Below are 12,282 nucleotides of genomic sequence, written 5' to 3' on the forward strand. Positions count from 1 at the left end.
TCAGCTGCTTGAGAAAACTCGTATATTCAGTCAGGTTGACGGCAATGCGATATTTTGGATGCCGTTATTGATACTGATGGAGGTTGCCGTACGTCCTCCCTCTCTAGGAAAATATCCTCCGTACAAATGTTGTGCTAATTTATCCTCCGGTTCAGCTTAAAATACCCAAAAGACGATGAGTAACGCGAAATGAGGACCTACGAGAGACGGGTAGGGTCTATCTTGCTGTTTCGCATAATCCTGTTATTCAAACGTAGGATTCTGGTGTAGGTCTGATTGATAACTTTATACAAGTGGAGTAAACTCATTACAAAACTACTTTCTACTTTTTAAAGTCAAACGTGTAAAGAGGTAATTTCACCTGAAACGATTGAGGAGTAAGTTAAAACGACTTGAGTATATAGCACAAGTACCGAGTACTCGAATCAGTAGCGTGACACCATTACTCACCCAAGTCCGCAACACACAAACCGAAGAAATAATATACAGATATGGAAATAACCCACGATATTTTCCGCTGACACGTTTCAGATTCAGTACAACCCGACAGTCGAGTCCATCTGGCTGCGGCTTGTAATTTGAAAGAGTTTGAAAAACCGGGGGTGGTACCTAAAAACGTGGTATTGTTTTGTGTATTTCAGTGAAGCAAATTCAATTTAAATCTCAAGCCACTTTACCCTGTGCCCGACCTCATTAAAAATCGATCAGAACCTTATCACCACCTGCGTAATCAACCCGTCGTGTTTAAAATGGTATACCATGTTGGTGTCGATCGTATATTAATTTTTCGATTTGCGTCGATCTGCTGTCAAACAGATATGTTTTTGACCACCCTCGAAATATACAGTATTACCGCGTTGTCGATATTACGGGTCTGTGGTTAGACAATACAAATTAGCGACACTCCCAGACTGATCAATAGCGGGATACTCAAGCCCGTAAAACTCTCATTATCCTGTGAAATTATGCGACGCGTTTGGCGCCGCGACGTTGTCTTTGTCGATCGCCTTGAAATCTTAATTAGGGATTGCAGCGTGTGTTGATTGATGAGAGAGAAGCAGAGATGGCGGATTCATGTTTATGCCAATGCTGTTCCCAAATCCACATTGTTTTCCTCATTATCGGCGAGAAACGGTTTTGAAGTGACATTGCTCTCGTTAAAATACATTCATTAAATACGATTTATTCCTTGTATAAGTGGATGAATGGGCCAATAACGTATCGATTCAGCAATCCGGACCGCCAAGTATTAATTTTCCCAGACCCGGCCCCCCGACTGACAAGTATATTAACATGACAAGTATATTAACATGAATCCTATAAACACGAATCTTATTAGAAAAGTTTAAGATGCAAACATGCGTGATGGAGCTACTTCTCAATCAGTGTTTTCATCGAACGATTCGTTCTGCGTATTAAAGAGTATTCTACATAACTGCTGAATTCTGCGTACAATAGCGTGTGAATTTGCCGTCGAGCTGTTCAATGCGTGACCGATAAGTGTATGCGGACTGCGGAGACTTCATTATAACCAGACACAAATGTGAATATCACTCCCTAGTCTGCCATAATGAGCAACGATAATGCCGTTACACGCTATGATCTCTTCAATATCAGTCAGTCAATACATGTAATGTTGACCTTGCCTTGGCTTAAACTGACGGGGGTCGTAATTGATACCCGAATCTGACTGCTTCTTACCGTGTTTTATTATAAGGAAACTATCTGTACTCGTGGAAATTATTAGTTAGTGCAACGTATATAAAGTAGGATTTTGGGCTGTAAGCCTACTGAGCGTTGTAACCGACGCATTGTGCGAAGTCGATCCTCTGGGTATTTAAAGCTGATACCATAATATGTTTGATAAGTGTTTGATTTGACGCTCTTCTACCGCAGCATTGTGACGTTTTGAAATGACAAAACAAGTCAACTAATTTACTACTTGCACTCGGCTGCTTTCCAATCCTATGTTGCCACATTTCAGCCTGATCATCATTATTTGTTTATGTCAGCTTTTGCAGAGTCATTTTATCCGTGTATGTCATGACGAATAAACCAGCTCGATTTTTCGATCAACACTGCTGCATGGTATGAGAGGATGACATGAGCTACTTAGTTGGATTTACTGTTAAACGTACGCTTGATTGATATCACGCGTTTTCAACTCAGATATGTGTTTCTGGTGACGATGATAGGGTGATTACAACAATTTATGGAATTGCAACAAACTTGCGAGGGTATGGAAAGCTGTTTGAGGTCACATGATCCGTTGGACCTTACGTATATTCGGAAAATTATGACGAGATATATTGTTATTTATTATGCTAGTTGGGGCTGTTCTCGTGCCTCTAGCAGCGAAATTGTTGTGGATGTGGAGAGGGGATGATTACACCCGCTGTCATATTAGGTCACATTTTATATTCATCTGCTTTGACTACTGCGTTCTGAGCAACATATTATTTTTGTATAGGTAAAAGTCATAAATCCAGGGACTGTTACATAGCATCTCGCCTCACATTGATACAATTAAGAATCCTATATCTATTCGGTGATCGCCACTTTGACTGAATGTAGCACTTTTGACCTATGCAGTCTCCATTCAGATCTGACCACGTGGACCTGGTAAAATGTCTGTATAATTAATGATTGATTAGGTCAATAATGTTGATAATTGCGTGTATATTGCTATAAATTTTGTATCCTCTCAGTCCGACTTCCTGTGCGGTATGTAATCAAAAGATATTGAACTCGCCTATACTCAGACTACTAAACTAAAAGAAGCGCACGATTCAAAATTGGTATTTCTTCACTGTTAAATAATAATTCGGGGTGGGATGTCAGTTGCTCTGTGGGGTCCAGATTACCACGACATAATTATTCGGTGCCAGCACTTTAGACACCCATACAAATACATTTATATCGAGGTTTACGGTCAACATAAGGGCAATCCTTTTCGACCCATGTTTTCTCGCTGACGATCTTTTTGGCACTCTTCTATGAGACCCATGTTGGCCCAAACTCCATATGTCTTCTTACATCTTGTCGTGGTAATGGTCACCGCTTAGATGCCTACTTTCATAAATGATGCGTATTTTTTGTGGAGGAAGGGTGCCTAATAATCAAAACATTTATCTACATGAAGTCGCGTACAGTGCGAGCAAAATTAAAAAGTTGTAAAAAATTTATGTATATTCATTATGATTGCGTATTGTAGTTCAAGCATGTGCAGTAATGATTACGTCATTATGATTGCGTAGCTGATTACTTTAGTTATTACGAGAGCGGCTTTGCTTGGTTCCAGTAACGCTGAGATATGATTAGCTCATTATTACGTAAGTTGATCGCCTTATTTGTTATTGTAGTTGAACCCAGTGCAAGGCGATATATAACGTGTAATATTTATTACATGATTATTCGCTGTACACTGTAGATCGAATATGTCCAAGATTACTGCTAGTGATATATACGTCATAATGGATCGGATTGACCCGATGAACTGGCATAGGTTTGCACGTGAAAAACTTGAGCTATCTGACAATGAAATTGCCGAATGTCAATACACGGATTGCTATAACTTGACTGAGCAACGATATCAAATGATACAGTTATGGATTCGTAAAAATGGTCGTTACGCTACGATGAACAAACTTAAAGAATTAGTTTACAGTTGTCTGTATCAGATACCTTCGAATAGCAATTCAACTGTTCTGTTGGATTGAGAGAGACATAACGTACTAAGAGGAAAATAGTATTGTGTAGACTGGAGAATAATGAAGATGCTCTCAGAAGACTTCAATATCGGTTTATACGCAATCATATGCTCAAGTATGCGAAACTGGTATTGCTTTTACATCGCAAATCAAAAGAAGGATTCTGATATCCAGAAAGTATGTCAAGATCTGAAAGAAGCTCTACACCTTGTTCTGGACGATTAGTTAATGTGCTTGTCCGCTATTACTTCAAATAAACTGAACATGTGTATTTGTGTAAAATGTGTTATAAAAGTCAGTCTACGGAAGTGAATAGACAAGTCTGGACCTGTCTATATTACAGCATATTAAAGATAGATTGTGTAATAACCTCAAAATACGGAGAGTACTGAACCTTTGAGAAATGGCCCAGCTACCCCGTACCACGGGCGGTCGGCGAATCGATACATTATTGGCCCATTCATCCACTTATACAAGGAATAAATCGTATTTAATGAATGTATTTTAACGAGAGCAATGTCACTTCAAAACCGTTTCTCGCCGATAATGAGGAAAACAATGTGGATTTGGGAACAGCATTGGCATAAACATGAAGCCGCCATCTCTGCTTCTCTCTCATCAATCAACACACGCTGCAATCCCTAATTAAGATTTCAAGGCGATCGACAAAGACAACGTCGCGGCGCCAAACGCGTCGCATAATTTCACAGGATAATGAGAGTTTTACGGGCTTGAGTATCCCGCTATTGATCAGTCTGGGAGTGTCGCTAATTTGTATTGTCTAACCACAGACCCGTAATATCGACAACGCGGTAATACTGTATATTTCGAGGGTGGTCAAAAACATATCTGTTTGACAGCAGATCGACGCAAATCGAAAAATTAATATACGATCGACACCAACATGGTATACCATTTTAAACACGACGGGTTGATTACGCAGGTGGTGATAAGGTTCTGATCGATTTTTAATGAGGTCGGGCACAGGGTAAAGTGGCTTGAGATTTAAATTGAATTTGCTTCACTGAAATACACAAAACAATACCACGTTTTTAGGTACCACCCCCGGTTTTTCAAACTCTTTCAAATTACAAGCCGCAGCCAGATGGACTCGACTGTCGGGTTGTACTGAATCTGAAACGTGTCAGCGGAAAATATCGTGGGTTATTTCCATATCTGTATATTATTTCTTCGGTTTGTGTGTTGCGGACTTGGGTGAGTAATGGTGTCACGCTACTGATTCGAGTACTCGGTACTTGTGCTATATACTCAAGTCGTTTTAACTTACTCCTCAATCGTTTCAGGTGAAATTACCTCTTTACACGTTTGACTTTAAAAAGTAGAAAGTAGTTTTGTAATGAGTTTACTCCACTTGTATAAAGTTATCAATCAGACCTACACCAGAATCCTACGTTTGAATAACAGGATTATGCGAAACAGCAAGATAGACCCTACCCGTCTCTCGTAGGTCCTCATTTCGCGTTACTCATCGTCTTTTGGGTATTTTAAGCTGAACCGGAGGATAAATTAGCACAACATTTGTACGGAGGATATTTTCCTAGAGAGGGAGGACGTACGGCAACCTCCATCAGTATCAATAACGGCATCCAAAATATCGCATTGCCGTCAACCTGACTGAATATACGAGTTTTCTCAAGCAGCTGATAGGACTGACTTCGTTAGAGTCACACTCGAGTGAATACAGCTGAATTGCGCACGTCACACCGAAATTACAAGCACTCGTACGACAAGCGAGCCCGTCAGTGTGATCATCGGTTCCGTAGTAAAACAGAGTGATTTTGTCGAATACCCCACCGTCAGACGGGTGTATCACTAACGAATTCCCCTATCCTTTTAGAGCTAGTGTAAAAGGCCATAGCTCCCCGATCATCCTGTTACAATATAACAACTCTATCAAAAAAGATGGCACGTAACAGTATCTTGTGGTCGATCAGCTTTTCTTAATAATATGGAATTCACATAAATACATCCCGTTGGAGTCGTTGAGGGGGTAAAGTTGGTATCGTTGTGGGGTAAGATTTTATTCACCCTCAAATTACTACGTTCTTGTTGTGCTAAACACGATTGCACTAACAACACATGCACACCCCGCAAATAGGTCGCTGCAAAGTTTCGCTGCACGCAGAACTATTATGCCTTGTATGGAGGTGACCACGAGCCGGTCTTTCCAAATATCTACTCAAAAGTGGTGGGGGCAGACTTGATGTAGACCCAGGGTCACTCCGATACTTTTGTTCGAGGCAAGCGCTGGGAGTCAGACGGGCGAACCCCGTTTTCGATTGTGGTATGTGTGCGTGGAAAAATACAGTACAATTACTAGGGTTATATCACACCTAAAAATGCTTTCGTGTCTAAACTTGCCGCATGGGCCAATCGAGTCGACTCGCATATATATTCCTAGGTTATCCTTGAGGGCTGTATTACCGGCTAGTTTTTCTATGGATGATTGACAACCGTTAGCTGTCGCTATTGCACCATTTACATGTTACATCAGGGATGGGCAGCTTCTGCAGTCAGTGGGCTGGGTATAGGATAATGAAGTGCTTGGATTCGACAGTTCTATGGGAACCTACTCTTTATAATTAAACTAGAAAGTAATTTTACGATACCAACTATTATTTAAAACTACTTCTACTTGAGTACTTCAAAAGCCACATTTTGTACTTCATTTGAAAGGAAATTTAGCATGTGTCGTAAATCGTTACATATATCTCGCTCCTCGGACCAGAATCGGTAGTTGCGTATCCCCTACAGTGCTTAGCACGTTGTGTAGAGAGTGATTGCAGTGGCGCCTTGCTTCATTCTCGTCGCGTAACGAACGACGTCGATTTCACACCGTTATAAAGTACTTCTTGTGAGAATTATTTACCATGCTCCCCGGCTATTCCCGCTACGACATGGGAGCATTTGGCTGTACTAGGGTAAGTATACCCCGACATGGTCGAGTGCACTCGATCTTTTTCATGTAACGATAGTTTGGGGCGCTTTTACTATTCACATAAACCTGTTTACACAGGCCCCGTATCCACGTAATAGCCTGCACAATACCATCATAGCGTCATTTTTTTCGATTTGGCTGCCTAAATACCCGACTTTCGTAATCTAGGCCTACATTTTGCGTTACTCGTGGTGTTTTTTGGCTATGTTAAGCTAACAATGAGGACAAAATTGATAGAAAGAGAGTGCATTTAATCGAAGGGAGAACATATCTGGAAAATAGAGGACATATGCTCCCCTAAATGAGGCCGTATGGTTACCCTATTAAAGTAGGAGGGTCGATGGGGACATCAAATATATCGCACTGTGTTGCTGTCAACCCGAAAACGCTAGTTTTGTCAAGTCGTAGATTGATGACTGACAGCGATTGTGTCACGGTCGATTGATCACAGCTGATTTACGTACATCACACCGCGTCGAAATTACAAGCATTCCAACGACGTGTGATGAGAACCAGTCAGTGTGATCACCGTTCCCGTCGAAAAAAATATGCAATTCTCTCTAATACCCCGCCGCCGACGGATGTATTGCTAACGTATTTCCAGACTCTTTGGACATGGATTATCATCCCCTGTTAGTGATCACCATGCCACAATACTAACAAAAACAACCATGCCAAAGGAATCGTACGTGATAATCGTGTGAACGTGGTGGAATACCTCCTAATAATAATATGAATGAAATCCACATGGTTATATCCCGTCGGGGTTGTTGACCGGTAAAGTTATTGTCATCGTTGTGTGATACGATTTTTACCAATATACTCCTTGAGGTGCCAAATCTGATCGCACTAATAACACCTGTACAGACGAATCAAACAGAATTCCGCCAAAGGGGCGATACCAAGTCTCCTTGTACGCAAATTATTATACAACGACACCCATATTACAGCAGAACAATCTTGTCTGGACGGAGGAGGTGACGAAACATCTCCGGACCCGGCGCAGATTTCATCAGTTTTCAGCGAAGCCAGACTGGATGCGGCCAAATGACCTTGAGAGTCGGATTTATGCTGTATTTTGCCCGTACAACATGTGGAAATAACAGGACTTTACGTGCTAGCTGGATTTTTTGGACTTTGATTTGGCAATCCGAGTCGGGGTGGAGTCAGATTTCGAAATCTCTCACTCATCTTTACACCTCGCCGAAAGCAGGCTAGATCGCATCACGTATGATCTGACACAATTCATCCCCCATTATTGCACCACCGCAACCGAGCGTGTTTCAGCAAAATAAGGTAAGTCCACTGATCCCCGATGAAGCGAGCTATCCCGATTCGTCACTATATAACTGAATCTGACATCGTACTCGTAGTTTCAGAGTTCGAACGGTAAATGCGAGGCTCGAAAGGGTGACACAGCAATTCTCTGACGGTAACACTCCGCCCGAATTAATCTATCCGTAGTATGATGCTGCAAATATGGCATAACATGTGTTGAGGATATATTTACGACACATACGTGAACACAACTGACTGTCTGTAGCGAATTTTATCGACTTCTAGCGACATTGCGTGGCTGCCGAAGCAATAGTTCCTTAGTATGATATTGTAAATATGCGAGGAGGTGTTGGCATAACAAGTGTTGAGGATATGTCACGATACACGCGAACACAACTGATTGTCTGCAGCGAAATGGGTCGCCCAAGAACGGCAAGTGCGTGGTGAGCTCGTGATCGATATGTGTATGTTACAGACGGGCAAAGCATTCGTTCACCAACAGATCGATTCAAGTTGTATATCATGTACAGCATACAAAATTAATATGCCGCGGTAAATTGTATATCATTTACAAGCACCGGCACGATTACGCTTGACCGGACGTGAAGCAGTAAAAGAACCCATCATAAATACATTGTTTGGTTGGGACTGTCTGTCCTTATGAAGACGCTAGAACGCGGTATAGGTGTGGAACATTAGTTGTTGCTTGCACCAATTACTACAATACCGGAAATTAACACGTTGATGCGAGCAAAATTGAGAATCAGCTATTTGTTTAATTACTTATTATATTCATAATGTTACTTTATTTAAGCTAATCTATGTCGGGTCGCCTAATACAAATTTCTACTAGGCCATTCATTCTGATTCTCGGTATGACTCGAAATGACACACATATTTATAATAATAACAGATCATTTCTCGTTACTGTCTGGGTGGACAACAAAGCAAGCGGGTTCAAGTACGACAGTATGAGACAGACCACAAGCATCACTTTACACAGCCGAACGTATGGACACCTAAAACACGCACCAGAATCCCACGGATCAGGAGAAAACGATACTGACGTCACGACCGGCAATTATTCCTATGACCCCCCCGTACACGAAATTGAATCAACCGCGGAACGATAAGTCAACCAGTTTGACGGGCTCCCAGGTCATGAAATTGGACCACGGAACAACGGGTCAGGCAACTATGATCACCGTCGTGTACGAGGTCAGCTATGGATCGTGGAAAAATACAGTAAAATTACAATGTATTATAATCAGGAGGCGGAGAAGTACAAGTAGAATGACTCCAGTCTGAGTACAAAGGTCAATCCAGATTCTTTGTTCGTTTTCTCTCTAATTATTCCCCCTTTTTTAATTGCCGCACAGTCAGAAGGGAAATCCCCTCGAGTATTGCTGCAAAATTGAGAATGAGCTAATTCTTTCACTATCTTTTATATTCATAATTCTTGTTTGTTTATTATAAATCATGTTTTGGCACGTCGAGCCCAAACTATATACTACTTATTTATGCTGATGCATGATATTTTTCTTCGCGCTGCGCGCGATTTACTATCACATTTATTGATTTTAATATGAAGACTACCAGACCATCGCAAAAACTGCAATAAAATATAAATAAAAACAACCTTCATTTACTGGAATAAGCCTAATTGTAATCGCAATTATAGGAAAACGGTATATTCCTAGAGCTCGTTAAGGCCGTTTAAATGCTTTATTCAAAGATGGTGGTTCCAAACGTGGGGGTCGTTTGCCTTTATTCTGTTGAACGTAATCAGATTCCAAAATAGCCCGTGAGTAAGTCTGGGCAAATGTGATGACTTCATTTAGAAATCATCTCGTCAAATTTTGATCTGGGCCACGGAACATTTTCAAATTGGAGACGGAGTCGCGACCAAAAAAGGTTGTAATCCACTGGATGTGGGGTGTTTATAAAGCTCGGTGGGGCGCACCGGCATAACGCTGATCTTATCGGTAGGACATGAACATGTCGACTTAACGATGTGCAATTACAATCGCTGTATTTTCGAACTCATCATCCTCCACCAGCTCTACCGCTAACTCTGATCATGTGGGCTATTTTGGAAGCTGATTAAGTTGAACATATTCGCAAACCCCAGAATAAAGGCAAACGACCCTTCCCCTGTTTGTAACCACTATCTTTGAATAAAGCATTTAAACGGCCTTAACGATCTCTAGGAATATACCGTTCTCCTGTAATTGCGATTACAATTAGGCTTATTCCAGTAAATGAAGGTTGTTTTTATTTATATTTTAATGCAGTTTTTGCTAGGGTGGTAGGTTCCATATTAAAACCAAGAAATGTGATAGTAAATCACGCGCAGCGCGAAGAAAAATATCATACGTCAGCATAATTATTCCCAAAAAACATTGATTTTATGCTGATTTACGAAAAAATTATGCGCCTACGTCAAGTCTTCAAAATTCCGGACATTTGGCATATTTTAGAAATTCCTCCCGGACGCTAGTTTGAACAGTGAAATTACGGACATGTCCGGGAAATTCCGGACGTATGGCAACCCTAGCTTACGAGGCGATATCGTTGAAGACGCAATTGTAAACACAGTGAGCCTTCGATACGCAAGTCCTGTTTCATGCGGAAATCAAGCAAAAATTATAAAAATTAGGCGATATTAGAGGTAAACAACATATTTTTGTAAATCAAAATCGGGTGCCGTCAAAGCCCAAACACTACGTTCAGTAACGCTCAAAGTTCATACAGTAGGGGAGACCGGGGACAATTGTAACACTTTTCGTATTTTCCAACATTACGTGTTCTCATCGTGGAAATTTCACTTCCAACGTTTTATATAAAGAAGCCAACAACTCGATAGTTGATATGAAAACTAAATTGGAACTCAATCAACAACCAATCATGGAAATTTTGGGTCGCAAAAATCACTGCTCAAATGTTACAATCGCCCCGTACCCAGGGGCAATTGTACCACCCTTGCGGGGCAATTGTAACAGTGTTATTTATAACTAAACACAAACTGAATGAACAACGAAAACGTAAGCACAAATTGTAACATTGCATGAAACTAAAGGAAGAGACGTTTGAACGCTGCAAGGCTACACCCCATCGCATTTATGGCATCTGAATGCAATATCACCCTTCGTGTCTTGTTCAAGCTTAAAGTGTACAAGAGACACATTCATTCCATCATCTCCCTACACATATTCGGCCTCTTCTACCAAGGTTCTGTTGTTCAGCGGGCCTAATGGGTTGGTCATTCGGTCACCTGCGAAGGTGCGAAACAGACTTGGCTAACATATCTTGGTTGAATGGGCCGATGATAGTATAGTAAAACGAGGACGCAACATTGTGTGGCGTCAAAGCTATAATGACATTTATCTGTGCTGTAGAAAATTAACATAAATTGTTCACATTAAATATCAAAATGTAAGTGGGCCATGATCAAAGTCAGAGGACGAGAATTAAGCCATGACTATTGAAGTTCGGCACACCAAAAGTCGATCAACATGAGAACGGGTGGTTGAATCACGAAAATAACCGAACCGTCAGATTCGCATCACCACTATTGTATGGCCGTTTCGACAGATGATCATGTTAGAATTGGTATCGCAAGGCAGTATCTGTTCTGGTGAACTTCTCGCTGTTGCAAGATTATTCTGCAGTAGATGAATGGCAAAACCAACATATGAACAAAGACATTCAGAATTGATAACATATTGTAACGGGGCAAAAGTAACAGAGTGTTACGATTGCCCCTGACACGCTCGACCATGATTAGTGTCTCAGTATGGTACCTTCCCGGCGATGCAAGTCCTATTCTTTCCATCACCACGGTAGACTATAGTAACATTGTTCCAGCTACACATATTACGTTGTAACTACTTGAGGTACTATTCGTCCAGACAAATTATTCCAGACCAGAAAAACTTTACTCAAGGGTCAAAATTTTCGTTTTTTGCAAATTATTCCGGGGTTTCGCATCGTAGCTCAACGTAACTCCAGGTAAAATAGGAGAGATAACTACTGCATGCGCACTTAAAATATCAAGCTGATTTCTCCATCCTACTAGCGGTGAGGTCGATTGTTACATTTGCCCCTAGTTACATTTGTCCCCGGTCTCCCCTAAGCTTTCAAAGCACGCTAATCAATATATACCTTCATATTCAGTAAAAGCCCTTCGATGTCTTTGCTGTGAAAAAGTTCATCTTGTTGGCTAAAATAGGCCTACAGAAGAAATTCTTTCTCTCTTGTACGGTAAAATGTTATTCAAGCTTCGGTTCGAGGACAGTTTCTGTGTTTGAGTCGGCTACTTCCTCAGATTAAGGC

The 12,282-nt window shown here is 41.1% G+C and overlaps 1 protein-coding gene across 1 annotated transcript in view; it reads left to right on the forward strand.

Moving 5' to 3' along the window:
- Positions 1 to 12,282, forward strand: part of LOC145451505 (uncharacterized) — a 125,524-nt gene that overhangs the window by 53,893 nt on the left and 59,349 nt on the right. The gene's annotated exons all lie outside the window — the stretch shown is intronic.

Source organism: Botryllus schlosseri, chromosome 12, assembly GCF_051294905.1.
Source record: "Botryllus schlosseri isolate E-star chromosome 12, Bs_hap1, whole genome shotgun sequence".
In the NCBI taxonomy this organism is placed as follows: domain Eukaryota; kingdom Metazoa; phylum Chordata; class Ascidiacea; order Stolidobranchia; family Styelidae; genus Botryllus; species Botryllus schlosseri.